The sequence below is a fragment of the Benincasa hispida genome, chromosome 8 (assembly GCF_027475165.1).
Source record: "Benincasa hispida cultivar pf3 chromosome 8, pf3_genome.v1.1, whole genome shotgun sequence".
Taxonomy (NCBI): Eukaryota; Viridiplantae; Streptophyta; class Magnoliopsida; order Cucurbitales; family Cucurbitaceae; genus Benincasa; species Benincasa hispida.
In genome coordinates this window covers 36,154,124-36,180,508 of record NC_143485.1, presented here as the reverse complement: position 1 = coordinate 36,180,508, position 26,385 = coordinate 36,154,124, and the positions used below count along the sequence as shown (strand labels likewise).

General features: G+C 42.2%; 1 non-coding gene and 1 pseudogene across 1 annotated transcript; both read right to left on the bottom strand.

The window, feature by feature from the left end:
• Positions 1-8,417: 8,417 nt before the first annotated feature.
• The window catches only part of LOC150034541 (uncharacterized), a 42,704-nt pseudogene continuing 24,736 nt past the window's right edge, over positions 8,418-26,385 (bottom strand).
• On the bottom strand, positions 18,153-18,259 carry LOC120084357 (small nucleolar RNA R71). Its single transcript, XR_005483716.1, has one exon. It is a non-coding gene; the product is annotated as a small nucleolar RNA R71 (small nucleolar RNA).

The window sequence follows — 26,385 nt, the reverse complement described above, 5'->3', positions numbered from 1 at the left end:
ATCTGCTCATGATCATTCATATGGAGACATGTGAGCGGGGATATTCTATACAAAGGAGTTTGTATAATACTAAACCATGAAATGAATAGTCTCATTATATAACATCGTTCACAATTGAGAATTACATTTCACCAGGACGACCATAACTAACATGACCTAAATCTTGAGTGAGTTGTAAACTCTTGCCTATGAAGGCAGTAATTTGATTTGTATGTGAGAGTAGACAGATCCCGACTCAACAAGCCTACCATTTTGGGGATTCGTTTGATTGGGGAGTTGGAAACACAGCTACACAAGACGAAATTCACTCCTTCCCCGATGTTGGGGTAAGTAGATAAATTGCCCTTTAAGAGCTGATTTCGAGGCTTGAACAATGTGTCGTCACACCCTCTCTTGGCCCAAGAGGGGTTTGGTCATAGTTGGACTATGACTTATTGTTCATTAGAGGGATCAATGGTACTTAAGGAGTTAGATGTAACTATAGGGGTAAAACGATAATTTTGGCCCAACTTTACTTACGAGCAATTTATGAAGGGTCATTGCACTTTTGATTAGTTATGTTCAATGGACACAGAAATATATCTATAGTGCGAAGAGTGCAACTATTGGTCTTTAGTAGAGTGCCTGACAGTTAATTGATGTTGAATAATTTAATCAAAAGAGTTTAATTAATTATTCAAGTACCATTAGAGTTTCAAACTACAGGTTCATGAGGTCCCCTCTATAGCCCAACAAGGATTAAATGAGAATCCATTTTTTATTAATTTGAATTGTTCAAATTATTTGAGGAAATTAATTATATGTGATATAATTAATTTAATTTAATTATATATAATTATAATGTGTGTGTGTGTGCATGTGTGTGTGTGTGCGTGTGTGTGTGCATGTGTGCATGTGTGCACTTGTGTGCGTGTGTGCGTGTGTGCATGTGCGTGTGTGCATGTGCATGTGTGTGTGTGTGTGTGTGTGTGTGCATGTGTGCGATCGCGTGTATGTGTGTTTGTGTGTGTGTGTGTGTGTACGCGCGCACGTGTGTATGCGTGTGTGTGTGTGTGTTCATGTGTGCGTGTATGTGTGTGTGCGTGCGTGCGTCTGTGTTTATGTGTGTGTGTGTGCGTGTGTGTGTGCGTGTGTGCGTGTGTGCGTGCGTGTGTGCATGTGTGTGCGTGTGTGCGCGCGCGTGTATGTGTGTTTGTGTATATGTGTATGTGTGTGTACGTGCGTGCATGCGTGTGTGTGTGTGTGTGCATGTGTGCGTGCGTGCGTGTGTGCGCGTGTGTGCGTGTGTGTGTATGTGTACGCGTGCGTGTGTGCGCGCGCGTGTATGTATGTGTGTGTGTATGCGCGCGCGTGCGTGTGTGTGCGTGCGTGTGTGTGTGCGCATGCATGCGTGTGTGGTGTGTGTGTACGCGAGCGCGTGTGTGCATGTGTGCGTATGTGTGTGTGCGCGTGCACGTGTGTGTGTGTCGTGCGTGTGTATGCGTGTGTGCGTGTATACGTGTGTGCGTGTGTGCATGTGTGTGTGCGCGCGCGTGTATGTGCATGTGTGTGTGTGTGTGTGCGTGTGTGTATGTGTGCACGCGCGTGTGTGTGCGCGTGTATGCATGTGTATGTATGTGCATGCATGCATGTGTGTGTGTGCGCGTGCATGCATGCATGTGTGTGCGCGTGCATGCGTGCGTGGGTGCATGTGTGTGTGTGTGTGCGCGTGCGTGCATGTGTTTGTGTGTGTGTATGTGTGCGTGTGTGTGTGCATGTGCATGCGTGTGCGTGTGTATGTATATGCGTGTGCGTTTGTGTGTGTGTGTGGGCGTGTGCATGTGCGTGTGTGTGGGAGTGTGCGCGTGTGTGCGTATGTGCAGGCCATGGGCGTGTGCGTGTTCATGTGCGTGTGCGTTTGTGTGTGTGTGTGTGTGCTTGTGCGCTTGTGCGTGTGTATGTGTGTGTGCGTGTGTGCGTGTGTGCGTGTGTGTGTCTTGTGTGTGTGTGTGTGTCTGCTAATGCTTATTTTTGTGAAATGAAATTATGGATGATATGCGATGGTGAATTTGCATTGAGAACTCAAGTTTCCTCAGCGGAATCCAAGTGTAAATTCTACTGAATTTCCTGGTAAGTCCAGGGTCGAACTCAAGGACTTGTGAAAACAGGTTGCGTTGGTAATTTTTATGAAAAAATTGCGGTAACCGGATAAGTAGATAAATTGTTGGGATTGTTGTTTGCGATGATAAAAGCATAACAAATGCGGTGGAGTTTGAAAAGAGTTGATTAAATGGGAAATGCGATGAGTATGCGGTGAACGGGTTGAGAAAAGTTTCGGCTAACACTTCCTAGGATGCGTTCATGCTATGCGATCATGCAACATGCATACAACAGTAAACCACCTCTCGGTGCGAATTCCACGGCTTCTAAGGCTAGAACGTATGCGATATATGCGCTAAGAGAGTGAACAGATATGGAAATAGAACTTCCATTATATAAATATAAAGATGAAGTACAAAATAACAATGCAAGTATAGAATAAAGGGCCTGGTAGCAATCTCTTGTTGCCCCGGCTTTTACACTACTTTTCTACTCGTGTTCAAAAGATAATCTCGCTCTCTACTTCTACGCCTCAAGGTTCTCTCTCGAGTTGCCCTGAGCGATCTCCGGCGTCACCACTCTTCTCTTGCTTCGCCATAAAACGAAAAAAAACTATGAACAAAGACGAGCTGAGCTCCTAATTCGTAAACTCGTGAACTAATTTACTGATCAACCCCTTTTCTAAAGGCTGCCCTTGGTATTTATAGAACATCCAAGAAGAAAGGCAACTTCTCTCTCATGATTGTACAGATGGGACGGCTTTAATTCCTGACTGATGCGCCGATTTTAGTTTTAAACAACAAGCAAGGTTCAAGTCCATGCGATACTACTTCTAGATATGCGTTAATAATGAATGTTCTTGTAGTTTCCTTGCGTTGGAACCAAGTATAATTCTACCGCAAGTTTCTCGATATGATCCGAGGTCGAACACAGGGGTTTTTCAATTTATAAAAGAGTTTTGTGTACAAGTAATTAAACATGCGATAAAGTACAGTAAAGCGGTAAAAATGCGATAATAAAATAAATTGCGATAAAGTAAATCTAAGCTAGCAGGGATCTAAGAACAGAGCTTCACGGCGGGGATTTGGCAGAATTGCACTGAGACTCACCTCTTAGCCTTGTCTCTTCTCTTCCCTGATTTCTTCCGATCAGTACTCACCTCAGCCTCTCTCTCAATAATCAATTAGCCCTCGTATCAAGTATACCCATATCAAGTATATCCTCCCTGAATTCTATGGGGGTATTTATAGGTGAAAAGCTTTGACTCTTGGCTTGTGGACCCCACTTATTGTTATGGAAATTTCGAAGATGGAGGAATAAATATTCCTTCTGTTATGCAATCAGACCGTCAAATCTGCACAACGGTTGGTTGTACACGTGTTGCAATCCTCCGCATTTGCATTGCTCAGCTGCATCTTTTGATTGGGTGCTCGCATGCAATATTGTTTTTATTACCGCATGCGGTTGAAATTCAGCTCGGGATCAACTGTCGCATTGCAGCATCATTGCGTTAATTGTCTCTTCATTGTTGATTGACGGGCGCAATGTGACAGAGATGCATTGTTCAGTTTCTCGTTGAGCCTTGATCGCAAGCAGTGACTTGGTTTCCTGCAAAACAGAGTAGAAATATCCTCTTCTACCATCGTAATGATGTTAGTGGGTGTATTTGCGATAATTTATATTTATTGTATTTCTGAGCTAGTTTTCATACAATCGACGCATATTCCTTCTCTTTTGGTCGCAATATCTGAATAAGGCAGCATAAATAACTTGTATTTCTACAAGTTATCACACTCCCAAATTTAGATATATGTTTGTCCTCAAGCATATCTTCTACTAAGGTAATAATGCTCAATTCCTATCCTATATTTTTGCGTTGATTGGTTGCTCGAATGTTACACTTAGGCACATTTCTTAACAACGCAATTTCCTTCTATCCTTCTTAATTCTTAACAAAGCTCTACTTTATTCTTCTATATAACAAAATTCTGCTCAAATATGCTTTTCTAGTTTTTTAAAATAGAATGTTTATCTCTTCTTTGTCAAAACAACTTGATATGTCTATATGCGGTGGTCAAACTTTGCATCATTTATTTGAGACTGATGGTCATGGTTACACTCTTCGTTTTGGCTTGTTCCCACGGGTGTCATGCGAACATCCAACTACGGTTGTGTGCCAATTTCAACTTTACTTATGATATTCAGAAGAGTTGTCTCTTGCATTCTTTTATTTTTCTTTCTATTTCATTTATTTTCATACTGCATTGTTCTTGGAAACTCACCTTCATTTTAGCTTGCTCCTACGGGTGTCATACGAACATCCAACTACGAGCAGACTCCTTTCACAACTAAACTCTTAATATGTTGGGATTATTTTTGAGGTTTTCCCTTGCGCTGACATTGGAGTTTTGTATAACAAATATTTTTTTTTCTTTTTTGGAAATATGAATGCATTTTCTTGAAGATCGCATATTCTTGATCTTATATGCTCAGACCTTCCCCACCCCCAAATTTAAAGATGAACAAGGGCCTCATTGCGTTGTTTGGGTCGGCTAGACAAACACTTAGAATAAAAATTTCAAAAAGAATGTTTGAGCAGAACTTTGAAAGATAAAAGGTAAGGTACTGGTAAACTAAGAATTAACTAAGTGTTGGTCAGAATTTACAAAGTATGGGAAATGTTTCTAAGTACAAACATATATTACATCATGGCAGCGCAATGAAGAACGCAGAAAATAAAAGATTAGACATCGCAAATATTGTCAAAGGATGATAAAGAAAAAGGCATAGGCAAAAATGAGTGAATACATACTCATTTGTATTGAATATTAACAAAGTATACAAATAATTAAAAATTAACGCAATACAAAATTATTGCCTATACAAAGAATCAAAGAATTGAGAAGTTATCTTTTTTAATCTGATTCAGATGGGTGCACGCTAAAAGTTAACACTGCGCTTCTAATAACGCAAATACATTTTTGTTGAGGACGGGCAACAACGCAAGCACTCCCGCAACACATCCCTTAATTCAACGCATTTCTGGAGGATCAGGCGCACGGCATTTCTACCAGCGCATCATTACCTCAACATAGTGCCTTTTCACTAAGGATAGGAAAAGAACACATACATGCGCAACACACCCCTCAACGCAATGCATTTGAGTGTAATGGACGCAAGTTGTCTCTTGTTAACACACAATGCACCCATCATCGCGTTACATACCAAATTTTATTTAATTTTCCTGTTTAAGTCATAAAAAGCACAAGTCGAAAAGACTTTGCAGTATCTAATGTTTCATCCAATCATTCAAAAAATTAAAGAACGGCGCTACTAATGTATACAAATTAAAGGAATGAAACATGACGTGAAAAATTAAATTGAAGATAATTACAGAAAGCATTAAATGCTACTTCTAAAAAGTAGTAAATAACGTGATTTAGAAAGTAGTAAAAGAAAACTATAAAGAAAGCAAGTAAACATAGATAGGGATGCTGATTAAAAGAAGTTCTCAGAATTACCGCAATCGCTTCCCCCGCAAGTGGTTTAATCCTGCTTGCCCAAGTCAATGGTGTCCATGCGTCACTCAAATTTTCCTCCGTAGTATGGCTTAATCCGTTGACCATTGACTTTAAACGCGTTGTTCTCGTCTAAAGTTGTTAGTTCCACTGCATCGTGAGGAAAGATAGTCTTGATTTTGAACGACCCAGACCAGCGAGATTTCAACTTTCCTGGGAACAATCGCAAATAAGCATTAAATAGTAATATTTGTTGACCTTCGGTGAATGTCCGGTCATTTATGCATCATCATGCCACTTCTTGGTTTTCTCCTTATAGATCTTGCATTTTCATCGGCGTCCCTTTGCCATTCGACCAACTGATTCAATTGTAGCTTCTGGACTTTCCCCGCACTTGCTAAATCAAACTTCAGCTTCTTGCATGCCCACATCGCCTTATGTTCCAACTCGAGCGGTAGATGACAAGCCTTTCCAAAGACCAAGGCATATGGGGACATGCCAATTGGTGTTTTATAGGCAGTTCAGTATGCCCACAGTGCTTCATCAAGCTTAGGTGACCAATCCTTCCTGAAAGTATTGACTACCTTCTCCAAGATAGTTTTGATCTCTCGGTTAGAAATCTCATCCTGCCCATTAGTCTGCGGGTGATAAGCAGTCGCAACTCAATAGCTGACATTAAATTTAGTCAACGGGGTGGCAATTATGCGGTTGATAAAGTGAGAGCCCTCATTACTGATTAAGGCTCGTGGCTTCCCATATCGAGCAAAAATATTCTTCTTAAGAAACTTTGCCACTGTGGCTGCATCATTCTTGGCACATGCGATAGCCTTTACCCATTTTGATACATAATCAATAGCGACTAGGATATAGTGATGACCTTTTGATGGTGGAAACGGGTCCATGAAGTCAATTCCCCAAACATCAAATAATTCCACTTCTAAGATTGATGTCAATTGCATTTCATTTCTCTTTGACATATTCCCTGTTCTCTGACATCTGTCGCATTGCACAATGTGGGCTTGGGCATCCTTGAATAGTGTTGGCCAGAAATAACCACACTATAGAACCTTTGTGGCAGTCAGTTGCCCCCCAAAGTGTCCTCCGTAAGGATGGACTCATGACGCATCTCCAGAATTTGCTTGACTTTGTGCTCAAGAACGCATCGACGTAATATATGATCAGAACCAAGTCAATATAGGAATGGGTCGTCCAAGAAATAAAATTTGACATCATGTCTTTGCTTCTTCTTCTGTTGGTAAGTATAGTCATCTGGTGTTTGATCGCAAACAATGAAATTCACGATGTCTACATACCAGGGAACATTAATGCCCACTGACATCAGCAGCTCATCGAGGAATCTTTCTTTACCTTGAACCTCGTAATTCTCCAATCTTGACAAATGATCCGTGACTTGGTTCTCGGTGTCCTTCCGGTCTTTGATCTCCAGGTCAAACTCTTACAGTAGTAACACCCACAGTATAAGCCTTGGTTTTGCATCCTTCTTTGTCATCAAATACTTGATCCCAGAGTGATCCGTATACACTACAACATTTTTTCCGATTAAGTATTATCGAAATTTCTCCAGTGCAAATACCACTGCGAGCATTTCCTTCTCTGTGGTTGTATAGTTCTCCTGCGCATCATTCAATGTTTTCTCGCATAATAAATAGGATGCAATACCTTTTTCTTGCACAGACTTAATACTGCACCCATAGCATATCCGCTAGCATCGCACATCAACGCAAATGGTTGCGTTCAGTCCGACGCCACCAAAATGGGTGTGGTGATGAGCGCATCTTTCAAAGTGTTGAATGCTTTGGTGCATGCATCATCAAAATTATATTCTCTGTCAGCTTCAAGGAGCGCACTTAGAGGCCTTGCGATCTGAGAGAAGTTGTGAATAAATCTTCTATAAAACCGAGCGTGTCCCAGAAAGCTCCTAAGTGTTTTCATGTTTACTGGTGGGGGTAACTTGGAAATTGTGTCAATTTTTGTCTGATCAACTTCCAATCCTACTTTAGAGATTTTGTGACCCAGAACTATTCCTTCTTCCACCATAAAGTGGCATTTTTTCCAGTTCAAAACCAGATTTGTTGCCACACATCTCTTCAAGACCTTCTCCAGGTTAGATAAACAGGAGTCATAATTATTGCCGAAGACTGAAAAATTATCCATGAGTACCTCGACTGACTCCTCCAAGTAATCTTAGAATATTGCCATCATGCATCGTTAGAAAGTGCCTGGCACATTGTAGAGTCCAAATGACATGCATCGGAATGCAAACATACCAAATGGGCACGTGAATGTTGTCTTATCTTGATCTTCCAGCGCAATTGCAATTTGATTGTACCCTAAATAGCCGTCAAGAAAACAGAAAAAATCATTCCCCGCAAGTCTGTCTAGCATTTGATCAATGAACGGGAGTGGAAAGTGGTCCTTTTTAGAGGCCAAATTTAACTTGCGATAATCCATGCAAATTCTCCACTCCGTAGTCATTCTTGTGGGAATTAATTCATTCTTATCGTTAGTGACAACTGTCATCCCCCCTTTCTTTGGAACACACTACACTGGGCTCACCCAGCTGCTATCAGATATCGGGTAGATTACTCCTGCGTTCAGCCACTTCACTATTTTCTTCTTTACGACCTCCCTCATGGTCGGGTTCAAGCGGCGTTTCCATTCTACCGATCCTGTCTTTCCTTCTTCCAGACAAATCTTGTGCATACAATACGAGGGACTAATTCCTCGAATGTCTGCCAAGGTCCATCCTAAGGCCTTTGCGTTATTTCTTAGGATCTGTATGAGCGCATCTTCTTTCTCCTAACTCACCGATGCGGAAATGATAACCGGTAACGTGTTGTTACTTCCTAAGTAAGCATACTTAAGGTGCACGGGCAACGACTTTAACTCTAGGTGCACGGGTGGTTCTTCCAAAGATGGCTTAATGCGTTGTGATGTCCATTCAGATATCTTGAGCGGTTCAAATTTTGATTTAGTATGAATTGTGGCGCAGTCCTCCTCCAATATTGCGATAATTTCAAGATCTTCTTCCTCCAACTCCTTCAAGGGTTCATGCCAATGTTCTTCTCGCAGTTCCTCATTATATTGGCAGTTTTCTATGTCACCTGGGTACTTCAACGCATTAAACACGTTGAATTTTACTTCCTGATCGTCGACCCTGGTGGTCAATTCCCCTTTTTGCACATCGATCAGTGCTCGCCCTGTTGCAAGAAATGGGTGACCCAAGATGATAGGGACTTCTCTGTCAGCTTCGTAATCCAATATGAAAAAAACTGTTGGAAAGATAAACTTGTCAACTTGCATGAGTACATCCTCTATCTTGCCCTCAGGATGCTTTATTGATCTATCGACCAACTGTAATGTGATCATGGTTGGTCTTACGTTGTCGATATCCAGCTTCTTAAAAATCGACAAGGGCATTAGATTTATGCTTGCCCCTAAATCGCACAGCGTGTTCCCGACCATCTTCCCTTCTATCATGCAGAGCAATCTAAAACTCCCAGAGTCCTTCATTTTAGTAGGGATATTGTTTTGAAATAGTGCACTGCATTCATATGTTAGCGCAACTATTTCATTTTCCCCGATCTTTCTTTTATTGGCAAGGATATCCTTGAGAAATTTTACATAACTCGGCATCTACTCTAGTGCTTCTATTAAGGGAATGTTAATGTGTAGCTATCGGAGAACGTCCAAGAACCTCTAAAATTGCTTACTATCGTCTTTCTTCTTCAGCCTAGATGGGAAAGGTGGAGGATCCCGCCTTACTTCTTGTTGTGTTGGCTGTTTGTTAAGGTTCTATTCTTGCTGTGTTTCATTATCTGGAGGTTGCGTTGATTGAAAATTCAAGTCTTGAGGAGCTTCATCTTTTGTAGGTGAACTTGCTTCTAAACTGGTACTTTTTCCATTACTGTTTGATTGGTCACCATTGACAATTAAATCTACTGGTGTTGTTGTCGCATCTGGTACCGATGGCATAGGGGTTATTGTTTTGCCACTTCTCAATGTCACTGCGTGACATTGTTCTTTACCTCACTACCTCCATGTTTCTGAGTTGTTGTGCTGCATACCAGGCACTTCCTTCTTTAATTCCCTCGTAAGTTGATCTATCTTCTCTTCTAGTTCTTTAAGGGAGTCAGCTTGCAATTCTCTCATTGCCTCACTCTTTTCAATGTAATGTTTTAACGATGTCTCCAGAGACGAGGTGCTGCAAGAGGTATCATATAAGAACGATTGGTCACAGGGTGGTATACTTTGAGAATTACCTGGGTTACAGTCCGGAGTAATGAAGACCGGAGGGTTGCCTCTATCCCCATGATAATTATTCTGATAAAAACAGTGGCACCCTTAGTTATGATTCCCATCCCAATTGAAGTTGGGTGATCCCACCAACCAGGGTTGTAAATGTTGCCAAACGATTCATCGTAGACAGAATATACGGGTTGTTGATTCCATGGGCAAACTTCTACTGGATGTCCCTCTCCACATTGGACGCAATTCATTGCGGCCACGTGAGTCAACACATTAACTTGCGTTGATCCTTGAGAGAGAGTTCTCTGTTGGTTAGCCACCGTCTGGAGGAGTGAGGTCATTGTAGTCATCTGATCGACCAGTGCGCTCATTGTATCCGTTGATACATCGGCATGTTCTACTCTTTCTTGCTCCAGACCTCTCACCTCGAGCCTGGTATCAATCCACTCATCAGAATGTCACGAGATGCGATCCAAGATATTCTTTGCTTCCGTATATGATTTGTTCATTAGTCATCCCTATGCGGAGGCATCGGCAACTGCTTGCATTGATTGGTCTAAGCCATTGTAAAAGGTTTCCATCAGAGTACTATCGGGAATCCCGATATGCGAATAGCTCTTCACTAACTGACGGAATCGCACCCAGGCAGTGCTCAAGGTCTCATAACCCTTTTGCTCAAAATTCAGCACATCCCTCCGTCTCCTTGCGTTGACGGCTGGAGGGAAGAATCTGTTCATGAACCTATCAACCAATTGTTCCCATGCGTCGATTTCATCTGGCTCTAACGACTGAGCCCACCTCTCGCTTCATCCCGCAGTGTAAATGGGAAAAGATATAACCTAAGTCTTTCTTGAGTTACATTAGGCATGGAGAATCCGTTGCACATGTCTACAAAATTCGTCAAATGCGCATGTGGGTCTTCTCCTTGTAATCCTCCAAATTGACCCATATTCTGAATCATCTGTAGCATAATTGGTTTTATTTCAACGCTTACATTCTCCTTAACCGTTTGTCTTGCGATTCCTGGTGAGAAGTTATAGAAATCGGTGTCGCATAGTCTCTCATTGGGACGTCATGATTAGCAGCAAGAAATATGGAGCCTTGTGCTAGCCCATTTTTCCTTTGATTCCCTGCAGGAACTCGTTATCATTAGCCATGCTTCTTCACCACTTAATTCGGCCCTGATGTGCTTGTGCGCGAATAATACACTTGATCTCTGGGTCCACTTAGAATTTCTGGATCACTTCAGCACTCCTAAGACGTCAGACTGCTCTTCGCGTTGAACAGCCAGTACAAAGAGATCTGTCCTGCAAAATACCACAAACATATTCAAACAATAATCCGTTAACCAATCCCCGGCAACGGCACCCTAAACTTGTAACGCAAATTTTAGTTTTAAACAACAAGCAAGGTTCAAGTCCATGTGATACTACTTCTAGATATGCGTTAATAATGAATGTTCTTGTAGTATGTTGTGCGTTGTCACAAGTTTTCTTACATTGGAACCAAGTATAATTCCACCGCAAGTTTCTCGGTGTGATCCGAGGTCGAACACAGACTGTTTGAGGTTATTGCATTATGTTTGTGATACATGCGACCAGGGGTTTTTCAATTTATAAAAGAGTTTTGTGTACAAGTAATTAAACATGCGATAAAGTAAAGTAAAGCGGTAAAAATGAGATAATAAAATAAATTGCAATAAAGTAAATCTAAGCTAAGATAATACGAGATACAGGTTTCATGATACAAGATACCAAGGTTGAGGCTGACTGTGAAGAATCTACAAAGATTGTGTTATGCGGTGGCAAGTCTTATGTGTGAAGTAGAAACAGAAAAGATAATTAATACAAACATCGCAAGTTCTTTAATTGTGTTAAAGATATAGGTACAGTTCCGCTTTTCCCTTGGCGTATACCTCTCGGTGATCGGCCGTGTTCCCACATCTCTATGGTGAAACAAGGACGAACCTCATGAATGCAAGGTTGCTTCCATCTCTAGAAGTACTACTCGTTTTAGTTAACGCATTCTTCTAACCTTCTCTCGACAGATCAGAATGGCATCTTCACTTCTGCTCTCACAGGTGAAGATGTCGTCTAGCATGCCTTAGCTAAACGCATTTATCTCTTTATCACAGATTAAGTTACTCGTTTAATTCATATTAATTACCAAGGGATTAAGAAAACTTCATGGAGAAAACGATTAATGGAGGAACGGAAATAAACAGAGAAGTGGAAATGGAAAGGATCAAGACATTCAATAAAACTATTTAGCATCGGATACATGATTTATGAATGAAGAGAATAAAAGAATGAAATACAATTGATGAAATAGAGTTAGAAACAAATACAAATAAGCGCCAACATCTTGGCGTCGATCTGGATGGAGATTTGCTTGTCGGCGTGGATGGATCGTGCGGAAGGATGAGCTTCCCTCTCAGTCTTGCTCAATCGGTAGTAGGGATATAAGCACAGAGCTTCACGGCGGGGATTTGGCAGAATTACACTGAGACTCACCTCTTGGCCTTGTCTCTTCTCTTCTCGTACCAAGTATACACATATCAAGTATATCCTCTCTGAATTATATGAGGGTATTTATAGGTGAAAAGCTTTGACTCTTGGCTTGTGGACCCCACTTATTGTTATGGAAATTCCAAAGATGGAGGAATAAATATTCCTTCTATTATGCAATTAGACCGTCAAATCTGCACAACGGTTGGTTGTACACGTGTTGCAATCCTCCGCATTTGAGTTGCTCAGCTGCATGTTTCGGTCGGGTGCTCGCATGCAATATTGTTTTTATTACCGCATGCGGTTGAAATTCAGCTCGGGATCGACTGTCGCATTGCAGCATCATTACGTTAATCGTCTTTTCATTGTTGATTGACGGCGCAATGTGACAGAGATGCGTTGTTTAGTTTCTCGTTGAGCCTTGATTGCAAGCAGTGACTTGGTTTCCTGCAAAACAGAGTAGAAATATCCTCTTCTACCATCGTAATGATGTTAGTGGGTGTATTGCGATAATTTATATTTATTGTATTTCTGAGCTAATTTTCATACAATCGACACATATTCCTTCTCTGTTGGCCGCAATATCTGAATAAGGCAGCATAAATAACTTGTATTTCTATAAGTTATCACTAGGATGCTTGCGATGCAGGTTGATAAACAGAGCTTATCTCTAAGTCCCTATCTCTTGTTTATACAGTTCTAATCTTGCTCTTTCGAGTCCAGATTCTAACCTAGCTCTCTCAGTCATTAGGTCATTTCTTTAGACTCTCTCTCGAGTAGCTCTAAAGGAGTATTTTGCACAGCATAACACAAGATAATCGCAAGCAGTGAACTTTCTAGGTCATGTTAGCTTAGTTATTCTCAACCCATTCGACTAGTTTAGCTACTCATGTGTGCTAAGAGAGTGAACAGATGTAGAAATAAAACTTCCATTGTATAAATATAAAGATGAAGTACAAAACAACAATGCAAGTATAGAATAAATGGCCTGAGATTGCTGCCCAGGCTTTTACACTGTTTTTCTACTCGTGTTCAAAAGATAATCTCGCTTTTGCGAGAGTCGGCCCGCTCTCTGCTTCTACGCCTCAAGGTTCTCTCTCGAGTTGTCCTGAGTGATCTCTAACGTCACCACTCTTCTCTTGCTCCGCCTTATACGAAAAGAAAACTATGAACAAAGACGAGCTGAGCTTCTAATTCATAAACTCGTGAACTGATTAACTGATTAACCCCTTTTCTGAAGGTTGCCCTTGGTATTTATAGAACATCCATGGAGAAAGGCGGCTTATCTCTCATGATTGTACAGATAGAACGACTTTAAATCCTGACTGATGCGCCGAATTAAGTGGTGAATAATAGAATATGTGATATAATTAATTTGATTTAATTATATATGATACAATTACTATAATGTATATGATACATTTTAATATAAATTTTATTTGAGAGGAAATAAATATTTGAATATGATTCATATAATTAAATTTAATATAAATGAGATTTATATTAAATACTATTGATGAGTTAAGTAAAACACAATATTAAACCATAGGTTATACAATAGTAATTTATTTTTATTGAAATTTTGCGTGTGTGCGTGTGTGAGTGTATGCGTGTGTGTGCGCGCGTATATGTGTGTGTGCATGTGTGCGTGTGTGCATGTGTGCGTGTATGCGCGTGTGTGCATGTGTGTATATGCGCCTGTGCGTGTGTGGGCGTGTGTGTGTGTGTATGTTTGTGTGTGTGTATGTGTATGTGCACGTGTGCATGTGTGTATGTGTGTGTGCATCTGTGCATCTGTGTATGTATCTATGTGTGTGTCTCTATGTGTGTGTGCGCGCGAGCGTGTGTGCGTATGTGTGCATGTGTGTGTACGTGCGTGTGTGTGTGCGTGTGCGTGTGCGCGGCCGTATGTGTGTGTGGGGAGGCATGTGTGTTTGTGTGTGCTTGTGTATGGGTGTGGGCATGGGCGTGTGCATGTGCGTGACGTCGTGGGTATGGGGGTGTACGTGTGCATGTGCTTGTGTGTATGTGCATGTGCATGTGCGTATGTGTGCGTGTAGGTGTGCGAGCGCACGCACGTGTGCGTGTGCGCGTGCGTGCGGGCATGCGGGCATGTGTGTGTGCGTGTGTGAGTGCGTGTGTGCGTGTGTGTGTGCGTGTGTGTGTGTATGCGTGTGTGTGTGTATGCGTCTGTGCGTCTGTGTGTGTGTCTGTATGTGTATGTATGCGCGTGTGCATGTATGTGTGTGTGTGGTGTGTGTGTGTGTATGTGTGCGTCTGTGTGTCTGTGTGTCTGTGTGTGTGTCTGCGCATGTGCGCATGTATGTGCGTATGCGTGTGCGCATGTGAGCGTGTGTACGTTTGTGCGTATGTACGTGTGTGTGTGCATGCGAATGGGCGTGTGCTTGGGTGTGTACGTGTTCGTGTGCGTGGGCATGTGTGTACGTGTGTGCATGTGTGTAGGCATATGCGTGTGCATGGTCGTCGGCGTCAGCGTGTGCATGACGTCGTGGGTGTGGGCGTGAGCATGGGTGTGGATGTGGGCGTATGCGTGTACGTGTGCGTGTGCGTGACATCGTGGGTGTGGCCGTGGGGGTGTGCATGTGCGTGTGCATGTGTATGCGCACGTGCGTGTGCGCGTGCGTGTAGGCCGTGTGCGTGTGCATGTGCATGTGTGTTTGTGTGTGAGCGTGTGCGCGTGTGTGCGCATGTGTGTGCGCGTGTGTGCGTGTGTGAGTGTACGCGTGTATGCGTGTGTGTATGTGTGTGCGTCTGTGCATCTATGTGTGTGTCTGTGTGTGTGTGTGTCTGCGCATGTGCGCGCACGTGTTTGTCTGTAGGCATGTGTGCGTGTGTGCGTGTGTGCATGTGTGCGCGTGTGTGCGTGTGTGCGTGTGTACATGTGTGCATGTGTGTGTGTGTGTATGTGCATGTGCATATGCTGGGCGCGTGTGTGAGTGTGTGTACGTGTGTGTGGGTGTGTGTGTTTATGTATGCATGTGTGTGAGTGTGTGCGTGTGCGTGACGTTGTGGGTGTGGGTGTAGGTGTGGGTGTGGGCGTGTGCGTGTGCATGACGTCGTGGGCGTGGGCATGGGCCTGGGGGTGTGCGTGTGCGTGTGTGTATGCGTGTGTGTGCGTGTGCATGTGTGCATGTGCGTGTGTGCACGTGTGTGCGTGTGTATGTGCGTCTGTACGCGTGAGTACGTGTTGGCGTGTGTGCGTGTATGTGTGTGTGTGTGTGTCTGCGTGTGTGTATGTGTGTGTCTGTGTGTTTGTATGTTTGTGTGTCTGTGTGTGTGTGCGCGTGTGCGTGTGTGTATGTGTGTTTGTTTGTGTGCATGTGCGCGTATGTGTGCGTGTGCGTGTATGTACGTGTGTGTGTGTGTGCGTCTGTGCGTCTGTGTGTGTGTCTTTGCGTATATGTGTGTGTGTCTGCGCATGTGTGCACGCGTATATGCGCGTGTGCATGTGTGCGTGTGTGCGTATGTGTGCGTGTGCACATGTGAGCGTGTGTATGTGTATGTGTATGTGTATGTGTGTGCGTGTGTGATAACGGGCAGAAATGCACGTTATCATAGTGCTAAGTTCTTAAACAATGTTGGATTGTGTTGATGAAATATGTTAAATTGCGTCCATTAAGCATAAATTCTATAATATTGCGGTCGAATGCGTTCAACGCATTAGAACTATTGATTGTTGTATTTTTGTACAGAATATGCGTTAACGCGATGCAAATATTGCGATCATAGGAATTCATTGGTCAAGTGCAACTTCACTGCAAGGCTTTGCGTTGATCGTGCTCGCAAACATTCGCCCGAGAAGGATCGCCGCAACTTGGTCAGCACAACATGATGGGTGCATCCGAGTGAAAGGATAATTAAGAGCGATGGGACAAAAAGCTAATGACAGTCAAATCCAAATTAAGTTGACACCCGATAACGGTCACAAAGTATATTCAGCTTTATCGATAACAATTATCCCACGCATCAGTCAGGAATTAAAGTTGTCCTATCTGTACAATCAGGAGAGAGAAGCCGCCTTTCACCATGGATGCTCTATAAATACCAAGGGCATTCTTCAGAGAAGGGGTTGACGAGTTAACCAGTTGCTTCTTTAGAGTGGTGGCGCTGGAGATCGCCCAGGGCAACTCGAGAGAGAACCTTAGGGATTAAGAGTAGAGAGTGGGCTAATTCTCGCGAGAGCGAGATTATCTTTAGAGTACGAGTAGAAACAGTGGAAACGCTTGGCAGCAAGAAATTGCTACCAGGCTCTTTATTATACTTGCATTGTTATTTTGTGCTTCATCTTCATATCTATTCAATGGAAGTTCTATTTCTACATCTACTTACTCTCTTAATACGTATGAGTAGCTAAACTAGTCGGATGGGTTGAGAAGAACTAAGCTAACATGACCTAGGAAGTTTATTGCTTGCGATTGTCTTGTTTTATGTTGTGCAAAATACCCTTTAGAGTTACTCGAGAGAGAGTCTAAAGAAAGAACCTAATGTCTCAAGAGAGCTAGGTTAGAATTTGAACTCGAAAGAGCAAGATTAGGCTTGCATAAACAAGAGATAGGGACTTAGAGATAAGCTCTGTTTGTCAACTTGCATCACATGCATCCTAGAAATAGGAATGATATTATGTGGTCGCATATTTGTGTGAATGTCATGTTGTCATCGCATGAATAGAAAGGGAGGTTTATGTGTAGACCCTGTAGACTTATTGCATATATCGCATGCGTTCTAGCCTTAAAAGCCATGGTATTCGCACCGAGAGGTGGTTTACTATTGTATGCATGTTGCATGATCGCAAGCATGAATGCATTCTAGGGAGTGTTAGCCGAAACCCTTCTCAACCCGTTCACCGCATATTCATCGCATTTCCCGTTTACCAACTTTTTTCAAACTCCATTGCATTTGTTATTTATCTTTAATCAACGCAATCAAAAAACCAAACACTTTATTTATTTACCCGGTTACCGCAAAGTTTTCATCAAAATTACCAACGCAATCTATTTTCACAAGTCCCTGTGTTCGATCCTGGACTTACTAGGAAACTCAGAGGAATTTACACTTGAATTCTGCTGGGGAAACTTGAGTGCACAACGCAAATCCATCAACACATATCATCCATATTTCCACTGCATAATCACGAGTATCAAGTTTTTGGCGTCATTGCCGGGGACTTCGGAAAAATATTTTGTTAACGGTATTTTTTTTTTATTTCTTTGCAGAACTCTCAATCTCTGGTAAATTATGACCAGGAGATTGAAAGAACTTTTAGACGAAGATTGAGAGACCGCCAACAGCAACCAGTATCCGATAAAGAAGAGATGGCGGAGCAGCCTGGAAATGGAGTACCAAATGATAATAATGTCATGGCGAATCCGATTCTATTGGCAAACGATCGCAATAGGCCCATTAGGGACAATGCATCACCAAACCTCTATGATTTCTCTCTGGGAATCATGAGGCCTGCCCTCAACAGAAGCAGATTTGAAATGAAACCGGTGATGCTGCAGATGATCCAGATTGCAGGTTAATTCAGAGGAAGGCATGGTGAGGACCCGCACTCTCACCTCCGAAGTTTTATTGAAATCTGCAATACTTTTGTGTTCCGAACATCTCTGCTGAAGAAGTTCAACTATCGTTATTCCTATTTTCTCTCTATGATCATGCTAGGAAATGGGCATATTCTCTCGAACCAGGAAAGATCACTTCTTGGGTGTAGGTAGTGGAGAAATTTATGAAGAAGTATTTTCCACCTACTGAGAACGCAAGACAAAGGAAACTTATTACAAATTTTGAACAAGAAATGGACGAATCATTCAGCGATGCTTGGGCGAGGTTTAAAAGGTTGGTCCGGGATTGTCCACATAATCGGTTACCAGACTGCCTTCAAATGGAGATTTTCTATCATGGTTTGAATCCCACTTCACAGACCACTGCCAATGTGGCAGCCGCTGGTGGTCTGCTTGACAAAACATATGATGAGGCAAAGAATATCTCAGATCGCATCTCTAAGAACCATGAAGACTGGAGAGAGAGTTACCAGAGATTGAGACTTAAAGACTCTGACGCAAACAGTGGTGCTATTGTTTCATTACAAAACCAAATAACCGCAATGATGAATTTGATCCAAGGAATGGCGATCAGCAGCCCAACACCACAAGGTGGGCAAAGCAACGCAATCAGTCAAAACAATGCAAGGTGTGCGAGTTGTGGTGATGGGCATGCGATGGAAGATTGCCCGCAAAATCCACAATCTGTCTACTTTGTGAAAAATAATCCCTTTTAAAACACCTACAACCTCGGGTGGAGAAACCACCCCAATTTTGCTTGGAAGAATCAACAACAAAATTTTCAACCTGTGGTGCAAAAAGAAGGGCCACCAGGATTCTTTCAATGCAACAACAGTCAACCGAGCAATCAAGCAAGTAGCTCACAAAAAAAAAACCACAATCATCTTCTTTGGAGAGCCTATTGCAGCAATATATAGAGAAAAACGAGACGGTGCTTCAAAGTCAGGCCATGTCCATCCGCAATCTTGAATTACAGATGGGCCAGATTGCGAATGAGCTTAAAAGTAGACCGCAAGGGGTGCTGCCAAGTTCAACCGAACTTCCACGCAACTCGGGGGGATCAGGTAAGGAGCAATGTCAGGTTGTGACATTGCGCAGTGGGAAGACGTGGAAGGAGAAAAAAAGGAGCTTAGTAGAACATCTTTCATTGCAGCTGTACCTAGGATTGCGGTAATGCAAGAAGAAAAAAGAGGAAATGAAGTAGAAGAACCTGAGGTTACGTCGACCTCGAAGCCAACTGAAATGGGAACCGTGACAGTTCAGTTACCACCTTTCCTTTAGAGACTAAAGAAGAAGAAAAACGAAGAGGTACAGTACCAACGCTTCTTATCTATGTTAAAGTAATTACATGTTAACATTCCTTTCAGTGAAACGATTGAGGAAATGACTGCCTATGGCAAGTTTCTGAAGGACATGGTAACTAAGAAGAGGAGCGCTGGAACATTTTCCACGGTGGCATTAACGCAAAGTTCCAAATCCATAATCCAACCGAAGATGAGCGATCCTGGGAGCTTTACTATCCTTTGCTTCATAGGAGGACTCTATATTGGGCAAGCCTTGTGTGACTTGGGGGCCAGCATAAATTTGATGTCGATGTCAATTTTTAGACAATTAAATATGGGGCAACTTGTGCCCAAATCGGTGACTCTCCAATTGGCCGACAGATCTCTGGTCCATCAAGAAGGTAAGGTGAAGGATGTGCTGATAACAATCGACAAATTTATCCTGCCAACTGACTTCATCATTTTAGATTATAAGGCCGACAAAGATGTGTCCATCATTTTGGGGGGACCTTTCCTATCAATGGGTCATGCTCAAATTGATGTGCACAAGGGGAAAATCACTTTGATTATTAACGGACAAAAGCTCAAATTTAATATAATTCGTGCCATGAAGTTTTTGGATGAAGAAGACCTGCAAGATTCTGATGATGACCTGAATTTGATTGAAGAAGAAAAGTATGATGAAGAGTATGAAGAAGAGGATGAAAATGCATCCGTTGCTGCCTGCAATGCGATCACAACAAAAAAAAACAAGGAAGAAGAAATGATCGCAAAGCAAGAAGAAGAGCCAACAGAAAAAGATCAAAGAAAAACAACGCAACCTTCCTTAGTGGAGCCACCAACACTTGAACTAAAGACCCTACCAACCCATTTGAAGTACACATTTTTTGGGCAGAATGAGAAGCTGTCAGTGATCATTTCCTTAGTGCTCAACAAAGATCAGGAGAATGCGTTGATGAGCATTCTCAAGAAACATGTGTGAGCAATTGGTTGGACGCTCACTGAAATCAGGGGAATTAGCCCCGCATACTGCATGCACCACATTCGTCTTGAAGATGACCACAAAGCAATAATTGAACATCAACACAGACTCAACCCTACAATGAAGAAGGTCGTCAAAAAGGAGATTATCAAATGCTAGATGCGAGCATTATCTACCCCATAACAGATAGCACGTGGGTCAGCCTTGTGCAATGTGTGTCGAAAAAGGGCGGAATGATGGTACTCCCAAATGAGAACAACGAATTAATACCGCAAAGGACCATCACTGGATGGCGCATATGCATGGACTACCGCAAGTTAAATGCGGCCACAAAGAAAGATCACTTCCCTTTGCCATTCATTGATCAAATGTTGGACCGACTAGTAGGGAATGATTTTTACTACTTCCTGGATGGGTATGCCGGATACAATCAAATCATGATAGCTCCTGAAGATCAAAACAAGACCACATTCACCTGCCCATATGGGACATTTTCTTTTCGCCGCATGCCATTTGGCCTCTACAATGCGCCGAGCACATTCCAAAGGTGCATGATGGCGATCTTTTCAGATTATCTCAAGAACTCAGTGGAAATATTTATGGATGACTTCTCCGTTTATGGGAACACTTATGAAGTCTGCCTAGCAAACTTAGAGAAAATTCTGAAGAGATGTGAAGAGACGAACTTGGTGCTCAATTGACAAAAATGTCATTTCATAAGGTCTCTCGGGATGGGTTGGAGGTCGAAAGACAAAGATTGACGCAATTGAGAAGCTTTCATTCCCAACCAGCGTAAAGGCTGTGTGAAGCTTCTTGGGGCATGTTGGATTCTATAGACGATTTGTCAAGGACTTTTTTAAGATAGCACGACCACTGAGTGCGTTGCTAGAGGCTGACAGAAAATTTGAGTTCGACAATAACTGCCTCAACGCATTCAGAGTTTTAAAGATGCACTGATTACCGCACCTGTACTGATTGCACCGGACTGGACATTGCCATTTGAAATCATGTGCGACGCAAGCAGGTATGCGATGGGGGCAGCTTTAGCGTGAAAGAGAAAAACGATTTTGCACCCCATCGCATATGCGAGTAAAACTTTAAACCCTGCTCAAACAAATTATACCACTATAGAGAAAGAACTCTTGGCTGTGATTTTTGCATTGGAAAAATTCCGGGCATATCTATTAGGAACCAAGGTACTCGTCCACACTGATCATTCAGCGATCAAATACTTAATGACAAAGAAGAACGCAAAGTCGAGGTTGATCAGATGGGTTCTCCTTCTTTAAGAATTTGATATCGAAATAATTGATTGGAAGGAGACAGAGAATCAAGTTGCGGACCACTTGTCTAGACTGGAAAATCCTGAAGTCGAGCGCAACGAGTCTGAGGTGAGTGCCATGTTCCCGGATGAGCAGCTATTCCACATAGAAGAATTGCCCTGGTATGCGGACATCGTCAATTATTTGGTTTGTGAATAATTCCCTGAAGATTACACCTATCATCAACAGAAGAAGCTCAAGAATGAATGCAGACATTATTGGGATGAGCCAAATCTGTATAGGAGAGGTGCAGACCAGATTATTCGGTTATGCGTACCAAATGCTGCTCAACAATGCATATTGTCACAATGCCACAACTCACCATATGGTGGGAACTTTGGAGGGCAGCGCACCGCAGCCAAAGTTTTGCAAAGTGGATTCTTTTGGCCTACATTATTCAAGGATGTGGTTGACTACGCAATGAAATGTGATCAATTCCAACGCACAGGCAATATTTCATAGAAGAAAGAAATGCCAATGAACACTATCTTAGAGTTGGAATTATTCGACGTATGGGAGATTGATTTCATTGGACCATTCCCCCCTTCGAATGGTAAACACTATATTTTATTAGCCTTCGATTATGTCTCCAAGTGGGTAGAGGCAATAGCATGCACCGCAAGTGATGTACCGGTAGTCTCCAGTTCCTGAAGAAAAATATTATCACTCGATTTGGTACTCCTAGTGCCATCATAAGTGATGAAGGATCCTACTTTATCAATCACAATATCAAGAAGCTGCTGCGCAAGTGCAATATCCTCCACAAAGTGGCCACTACATATCATCCGCAAACGAATGGGCAAGCTGAAGTGTCCAATCGAGAAATTAAGTTGATACTTGAGAAGGTAGTAAAGCCTTCACAGAAAGACTGGACAATAAAGCTTGACGATGCATTGTGGGCATACCAGACTGCATTTAAAACACCCATAGGAATGTCCCCCTGTGTGCTAGTATTTGGTAAGGTGTGTCACTAGCCTTTGGAGCTGGAATATAAGGCACTATGGGCGGTAAAGAACCTGAATTTTGATTTGAAGAAGGCAGGGAAAGTGTGGAAAATGCAACTGGTCGAGCTAGAAGAATGGAGGAACAATGCATATGAAAATGCGAAAATTTATAAAGAGCGCACCAAGCGCTGGCATGATCAATGCATATGCGGTAAGAACCTCCAAGTTGGGCAAAAAGTCTTGCTCTTCAACTCACGTTTGCGACCCTTCCCGGGAAAGCTAAAGTCATGTTGGTCCAGACCGTTCATAATCAGACAAGTATTCCCACATGGCGCGGTTGAATTATCAAATGATGACAGAGCCAACATATTCAAAGTCAATGGGCAGCGAGTAAAGGCATATCATGGAGAAAGCTGGCATCGCTAAGTCGACTCCGTGGAACTAAAAGAACTTTGAATAAAGAAGGAAGTAGGTGGTCCCTGCGTTATCAAATGATCGCAATCTCTCAGGGACGCAAGTTTTGGGAAACATCGATTCTTCAACTCTTCTCCATTATTCAAAATTTTTACTATATCTTTTCAATCCTGATCTATCCTTACTTTACTATCACTATCTTCTATCTACAAAAATACAAAAAAAAAAATGCGATAACAAGTTTTATTTTGTTTAAAATAATTTGACCCTCTCTTTATTTTTTTGCAACAATCGAGGCGCTGGATTGCAGAGATTTACGCGATAAAGTACTTATCTTACTCCATCACCGCAACCCAAAGAAGAGGGATCGTCGCAAAGACGGATGCGTCAATACAATGCGGACGACAGCGCAAAATTTGGGGGTATACTCTTCCTTATCTTTATTTCCAACTTTGCGCTATCACATTGCATTTTAGTCTTCAAAGTTTTATCACCGCATCCTCTTTAATCACCCCAATCATTTGACATAGATAAATTTAGTGAGTTACCGCATTCTGTTTCTTTGCCAAGTATGATTTCAATGATGAAAAATATGCTTCTATTTCCTTCATATATATTAGAGTCAACTTAATCTTAAGATAGTCACCTCATGAAAAATTTCTGGAAGTTAGGAGTTTGCTTTCTTTCAAACTCTCTTTACAACGCATTCTATGACCATCGCATGACTTATTTTAATCTTTTGGCAATGAGGACATTGCCACATTTTAAATTTGGGGGGTGGGGTATTTATTTCCGACCTTACTATTTCTTTACAAAAAAAAATTGAGAATAACAACTCCATTGTCAACGCAATGGGAAACCCATGTTGATAAGAGTTAAGTTGTGAAAGGTACTTACCCATAGTTGGATGTCCGCATGACACATGTGGGGGTAAGCCAAAACGAAAGTAAGTCACCAGGATCAACGCAAAAATCAATGACCGTAACTCCACTGCCAAATAGGTATGAGTTTAATCTAAGAAAGAGTGCATTGCCCGTAGTTAGATGTCCACATGACGTGGGGGCAAGCCAAAACGAAGGCAAGGCACTCGGATCAAGGCAAGGTCAGAAAGAAATAGCAATGAAGAAAAAAATTTTGTGCAAGGATAAAATCATTTGACACCCCGGAAGAAAATTTTCTTTTTTTGAAATAAATCATGCAATATTCTGAAATTTAGTAAAGTCCTTTTGGAAGTTAAGCTTGCATTCCCTAGGTCTTAGAAATATTTTAAGAAGAGACTTGAATAAGACTTAAGGAAATTCAGGTATATAGGATTTGAATGAAGTATCCTTGAGAAATCTAGGAAAAGAACTTTGTGGTTGACTTGTTAAAGGAATCTTTAGCTTATGCTTGAGGACAAGCATTGTTTAAATTTGCGGGTGTGATAAAGGGAAAAAATGCACGTTATCATAGTGCTAAGTTCTTAAACAATGTTGGATTGCGTTGATGAAATATGTTAAATTGCGTCCATTAAGCATAAATTTTATAATATTGCGGTCGCATGCATTTAGCGCATTAAAACTATTGATTTTTGTATTTTTGTGCAGAATATGCGTTAACGCAATGCAAAAATTGCGATCATAGGACTTGTGTTGAGAATGCTCATCAACGCATTGGTCGAGCACAACTTCACCGCAAGGCTTTGTGTTGATCGTGCTCGTAAACATTCGCCCGAGAAGGATCGCCGCAACTTGGTCAGCGCAACATGGTGGGCGCATCTAGGTGAAAGGATAATTAAGAGCAATGGGACAAAAAGCTGATGACAATCGAATCCAAATTAAGTTGACAGCCGATAACGGCCACAAAGTACATTCAGCTTTATCGGTAACAATTATCCGACGCATCAGTCAGGAATCAAAGTTGTCCCATCTGTACAACCAGGAGAGAGAAGCCGTCTTTAACCATGGATGCTCTATAAACACCAAGGGAATTCTTCAGAGAAGTGGTTGACGAGTTAACCAGTTCCTTATGTTCATAATTTCCTTTCCATCTTAAGGCGGATTAAGAGAAGAGTGGTGTCGCTGGAGATTGCCTAGGTCAACTCGAGAGAGAACCTTGGGGCGTAAGAGCAAAGAGCGGGCTGACTCTCGCTAGAGCGAGATTATCTTTAGAGCACGAGTAGAAACAGTGTAAACGCATGGCAGCAAGAAGTTGCTACCAGGCTCTTTATTATACTTGCATTTTTATTTTGTACTCCATCTTCATATCTATTCAATGGAAATTCTATTTCTACATCTGCTTACTCTCTTAATACGCATGAGTAGCTAAACTAGTCAAATGGGTTGAGAAGAACTAAACTAACATGACCTAGGAAGTTTATTGCTTGCGATTATCTTGTTTTATGCTGTGCAAAATACCCTTTAGAGTTACTCGAGAGAGAGTCTAAAGAAAGAACCTAATGTCTCGAGAGAGCTAGGTTAGAATTTGAACTCGAAAGAGCAAGATTAGGCTTGCATAAACAAGAGATAGGGACTTAGAGATAATCTCTATTTGTTAACTTGCATCGCATGCATCCTAGGAATGGGAATAATATTACGTGGTCGCATATTTGTGTGAATGTCATGTTGTCATCGCATGAATAGAAATAGAGGTTTATGTGTAGACCCTGTAGACTTATCGCATATATCGCATGTGTTCTAGCCTTAGAAGCCATGGTATTCGCACCGAGAGGTGGTTTACTGTTGTATGCATGTTGCATGATCGCAAGCATGAACGCATGCTAGGGAGTGTTAGCCGAAACCCTTCTCAACCCGTTCACCGCATATTCATCGCATTTCCCATTTACCAACTCTTTTCAAACTCCACTGCATTTGTTATTTATCTTTAATCAACGCAATAAACAAAGCAACACTTTATTTATTTACCCGGTTACCGCAAATTTTTCATCAAAATTACCAACGCAATCTATTTTCACAAGTCCCTGTGGTCGACCCTAGACTTACCAGGAAACTCAGAGGAATTTACATTTGAATTCTGCTGGGGAAACTTGAGTGCACAACGCAAATCCATCAACACATATCATCCTTATTTCCACTATATAATCATGAGTATCAATGTCCATGGGGGTAGATAGGTGTGTGTGTTTGTGTGTGTGTGTATGTCTGGGCGTGTGCGTGTGCGTGGGTGTACGCGTAGACGTGTGCATAGGCATGGGCATGTGTGTGCTTGAGCGTGTGCGTGACGTTGTGGGTGTAGACGTGGCCTTGGCCGTGGGGGTGTGCGTGTACGTGTGCGTGTATGTGTATGCGCGCACACGTGTGCGTGTGCGTGTGTGTTTGCGTGTGTGTATGTGTGTGCACGCTCGTGCGCGTGTGCGTATGTGCGTATGCATGCGTGCATGCGGACGGGCCATGGGCGTGGGCCTGGGTGTGGGCGTAGATGTATGGGTATGCGAGTGCATGTGCGTGTGCGTGTGTGTATGCATGTGCGTGTTCGTGGGCGTGGGC